The sequence below is a fragment of the Arachis stenosperma genome, chromosome 9 (assembly GCF_014773155.1).
Source record: "Arachis stenosperma cultivar V10309 chromosome 9, arast.V10309.gnm1.PFL2, whole genome shotgun sequence".
Taxonomy (NCBI): domain Eukaryota; kingdom Viridiplantae; phylum Streptophyta; class Magnoliopsida; order Fabales; family Fabaceae; genus Arachis; species Arachis stenosperma.
In genome coordinates this window covers 88527011-88532179 of record NC_080385.1, presented here as the reverse complement: position 1 = coordinate 88532179, position 5169 = coordinate 88527011, and the positions used below count along the sequence as shown (strand labels likewise).

The 5169-nt window shown below is 36.7% G+C and overlaps 1 non-coding gene across 1 annotated transcript; it reads left to right on the top strand.

The window, feature by feature from the left end:
- The first annotated feature begins 516 nt into the window (after positions 1-516).
- On the top strand, positions 517-624 carry LOC130952616 (small nucleolar RNA R71). Its single transcript, XR_009074794.1, has one exon. It is a non-coding gene; the product is annotated as a small nucleolar RNA R71 (small nucleolar RNA).
- The last annotated feature ends 4545 nt before the right edge of the window (positions 625-5169 follow it).

The window sequence follows — 5169 nt, the reverse complement described above, 5'->3', positions numbered from 1 at the left end:
AAGGCTTGCTATTGCTAAACCTGTTTCTTCCACCATTATTAAAGCCTTGTTGAGGCTTCTGTTGATCATTCCATGAGAAGTTTGGATGATTTCTCCATGAGAGATTATAGGTGTTTCCATAGGCTTCACCCATGTAATTCACCTCTGCCATTACAGGGTTCTCAGGATCATAAGCTTCTTCTTCAGAAGATGCCTCTTGAGTACTGTTGGATGCATTTTGTAATCCATTCAGACTCTGAGAAATCATGTTAACTTGTTGAGTCAATATTTGTTCTGAGCCAATATGGCATTCAGAGCATCAATTTCAAGAACTCCCTTCCTCTGAGGCGTCCCACTACTCACAGGATTCCTCTCAGAGGTGTACATGAATTGGTTATTTACAACCATGTCAATGAGTTCTTGAGCTTCTGCAGGCATTTTCTTTAGGTGAATGAATCCACCTGTAGAATGGTCCAGTGACATCTTAGAGAACTCAGATAGATCATAATAGAATAGATCCAAAATCGTGCACTCTAAAAGCATATCAGAAGGACACTTTTTGGTCATCTGCTTGTATCTTTCCCAAGCTTCATAGAGGGATTCACCATCTTTTTGTTTGAAGGTCTGAACATCCACTCTAAGCTTGCTCAGCTTTTGAGGAGGAAAGAACTTGGTCAAGAAGGCCGTGACCAGCTTATCCCAAGAGTCCAGGCTATCTTTAAGTTGCGAGTCCATCCATGTTCTAGCTCTGTCTCTTACAGTAAAAGGGAAAAGCATGAGCCTGTAGACTTCAGGATCTACTCCATTAGTCTTAACAGTCTCACATCTGCAAGAACTCAGTTAAAAACTGGTAGGGATCTTCTGATGGAAGTCCATGAAACTTGCAATTCTGTTGCATTAGAGCAACTAGTTGAGGCTTCAGCTCAAAATTGTTTGCTCCAATGGCAGGAATTGAGATGCTTCTTCCATAAAAATTTGAAGTAGGTGTAGTATAATCACCAAGCATCTTCCTTGCGCCTCCACCTTTGTTATTGGATTCGGCCATGTCTCTTTTTTTTTCGAGATTCTCTGTAAGGTTTTCTCTGAATTGTTGTGCTTTAGCTTCTCTTAGCTTCTTCTTCAGAGTCCTTTCAGGTTCAGGATCTGCTTCAACAAGAATGTCCTTGTCCTTGCTCCTGCTCATATGAAAAAGAAGAGAATATAAAAGGAAGAGAAATCCTCTATGTCACAGTATAGAGATTCCTTTATGTGAGTAGAAGAAGAAAAGAATAGAAGAAAGATGAGAAGAATTCGAACACAGAGGAGAAGAAAGGGTTCGAATTTTAAGATGAAGAGAAGTGTTATTAAATAAATAAAATAAGTAGAAAGAGATGAGAGGGAGAGAATTTCGAAAATTATTTTGAAAAATGGTTAGTGATTTTCGAAAATTAAAAGAAGAAATAAAATTAAAATTAAAATTTGAAAGAATTAGTTAATTAAAAGAATTTTGAAAAAGGGTGGGGGATTTTCGAAAATTAGAGAGAGAAAAGTAGTTAGGTGATTTTGAAAAAGATAAGAAACAAACAAAAAGTCAATTAGTTAGTTGAAAAAGATTTGAAAATCAATTTTGAAAGGATAAGAAGTTAGAAAAGATATTTTGAAATCAAATTTTTTAAAAAGATATGATTTGAAAAGATATGATTGAAATTTGTTTTGAAAAAGATTTAATTTTTAAAATTAAAATTGATTACTTGACTAACAAGAAACTAAAAGATATGATTCTAGAATTTAAAGATTGAACCTTTCTTAACAAGAAAGTAACAAACTTCAAATTTTTGAATCAATCACTTTAATTGTTAGCAAGGTTTTCGAAAATTTGAAATGAAAAAAAGATTTTGAAAAATATTTTTAATTTTTTTTCGAAAAACAAAGGAAAAAATGAAAAAGCTTTGATTTTGAAAAAGATTTTGAAAAGATAAGATTTTTAAAATTGAAATCTTGACTTGACTAACAACAACCAAAGATTTCGAAATTTATGAGAGAAATAAGGAAAATATATTTTTTTGATTTTTTAAATTTTTAATGAGGAGAGAGAAAAACACAAATATGACCAAAAACATGAAAATTTTGGATCAAAACCAATGTTGCATGCAAGAACACTATAAATGTCAAGATGAACACTAAGAACACTTAGAAGATCAAGATGAACATCAAGACTTATTTTTGAAAAATTTTCAAGAAAAGAAAAACATGCAAGACACCAAACTTAGAAATTTTTCATGCTTAGACACTATGAATGCAAAAATGCATATGAAAAACAAGAAAAGACACAAAACAAGAAAATATGAAGATCAAACAAGAAGACTTACCAAGAACAACTTGAAGATCATGAAGAACACCATGCATGAAATTTTTGAAAAAATGCATAAATTTTTAAAACATGCAATTGACACCAAACTTAAAAATTGACACTAGACTCAAAAAAGAAACACAAAATATTTTTGGTTTTCATGATTTTATTAATTTTTTTGGATTTTTCAAAAATAATTTTGGAAAAACGAAAACATAGAAAAAAATTTTGAAAAATTTTTGAAAAATTTTTGAAAAGAAAATTACCTAATCTGAGCAACAAGATGAACCGCCAGTTGTCCAAACTCAAACAATCCCTGGCAACGGCGCCAAAAACTTGGTGCACGAAATTGCAATCTCATTGGCGCCAACAACTTGGTATGCACAATTGTAATATCACTCTTTTTCACAACTTCGCACAACTAACCAGTAAGTGCACTGGGTCGTCCAAGTAATAAACCTTACGTGAGTAAGGGTTGATCTCACGGAGATTGTTGGTATGAAGCAAGCTATGGTCATCTTGTAAATCTCAGTCAGGCAGATTATAATGGTTATAATGGTTTTCGAAAATAAAGATAAATAAAGCATAAAATAAAGATAGAGATACTTATGTAATTCGTTGGTGGGAATTTCAGATAAGCGCATGAAGATACTGTGTTCCTTCTGAATCTCTACTTTCCTACTGCTTTCATCCAATCATTCTTACTCCTTTCCATGGCAAGCTGTATGTAGGGCGTCACCGTTGTCAATGGCTACTTCCCATCCTCTCAGTGAAAATGGTCCAAATGCTCTGTCACAGCACGGCTAATCATCTGTCGATTCTCGATCATGTCAGAATAGAATCCAGTGATTCTTTTGCGTCTGTCACTATGCCCAACACTCGCGAGTTTGAAGCTCGTCACAGTCATTCAATCCCTGAATCCTACCCGCAATACCACAGACAAGGTTTAGACTTTCCGGATTCTCAAGAATGCTGCCAATGGATTCTAGCTTATACCACAAAGACTCCGCTCTTTCGGAATGAAGGCTAAGAGATACATGCTCGTTCTAAGGTAGAGCAGAAGTGGTTGTCAGGCACGCGTTCATAGGTGAGAATGATGATGAGTGTCACGGATCATCACATTCATCATGTTGAAGTGCAACGAATATCTTAGAATAAGAATAAGCGTAAATTGAATAGAAAACTCGAGGTACAGCAGAGCTCCACACCTTAATCTATGGTGTGTAGAAACTCCACCGTTTAAAATACATAACTGATAATGGTCCAGGCATGGCCGAATGGCCAGCCCCCAAACGTGATCAATAGTCTCCAAAATGATCTAAGGAAAGCTAAAGATGTCTAATACAATAGTAAAATGTCCTATTTATACTAGACTAGTTACTAGGGTTTACAGAAAAAAGTCTAAATGCAGAAATCCACTTCCGGGGCCCACTTTGGTGTGTGCTTGGGTTGAGCTTGAGCTTTACACGTGCAAATGCCTCTCTTGGGGTTAAACGCTAAGTTGTAACATGTTTTTGGCGTTTAACTCTGGTTTGTGACGTATTTCTGGCGTTTTACTCCGAAATACAGCATGGAACTGGCGTTGAACGCCAGTTTGCATCGTCTAAACTCAAATAAAGTATGGGCTATTATATATTTCTGGAAATTCCTGGATGTCTACTTTCCAGTTGGAGTTCTGTAGCTCCAGAAAATCCATCTCGAGTGCAGGGAGGTCAAAATCCAACAGCATCAGCAGTCCTTTGTCAGCCTCTTATCGGATTTTTGCTCAAGTCCCTCAATTTCAGCCAGAAAATACCTGAAATCACAGAAAAACACACAAACTCATAGTAAAGTCCAGAAATGTGAATTTTACATAAAAACTAATAAAAACATCCCTAAAAGTAGCTAGATCTTACTAAAAACTACCTAAAAACAATGCCAAAAAGCGTATAAATTATCCGCTCATCATTCAACACCCAGAAAGGGTGCAGGGAACTCGAATTCCCTAGCCTCTCAAGATCAGTGCGTCTCACAGAATCTCCACCTACCCCACCTTCTTCTCTCCTTTACTTTCTCTCTTTCCCATACACTCTTCCCCATAAAATGCTAAACCAATCATATCCATATCTCTTCCCAAAACCATCATAACCCCTACAAACTCCCACCCACTTCAAATTCAAAATTTCCCACCCATTTCCACCCATTCATTCAAACCCTACCCCATCCCACCCTTATAAATACCCCTTCTTCTAACCCTTCATACACACACCTCATACACTAAATCCCCCACTTGGCCGAATCCTCCTCTCCCCCTTTCTCTACCAAATCTCTTCTTCTTCTACTCTTTCCTTCATATTTTGGTCGAGGACGAGCAAAACTTTTAAGTTTGGTATTGCAAAAGCCTTGCTTTTTGCTTTTCATTCACACTTATTGCACCTAAAGTCAGAGAATCCTCTAGAAAGAGGAAAGGGAAAGTTGTTGCTTCCACCTCCGAACTTTGGGAGATGGAGAGCTTCATCACTAAAGCTCATCAATACCACTTCTATGAAGTAGTGGCAAACAAAACGGTGATTTCTGAAGTTCCCTTTAGGCTAAAAAATAATGAGTACCCGGATATCCGACGAGAAATTCAGAGGAGAGGTTGGGAAGTCCTAACCAATTCTATTCCGCAATTTGGAATCTTGATGGTACAAGAGTTCTACGCCAATGCACGGGTCACAAAAAATCATGATACTAGTGTGAACCTGCATCCCAAAAATTAAAGCACCATAGTCCGAGGGCGACCCTTGGATTTTAGCCCAGAGAGTGTAAGGTTTGCACTCTATTTGTCAATAATGCAAGGAGACCCACATCCTTACACTAGGAGAGTCGATTTTGATCAG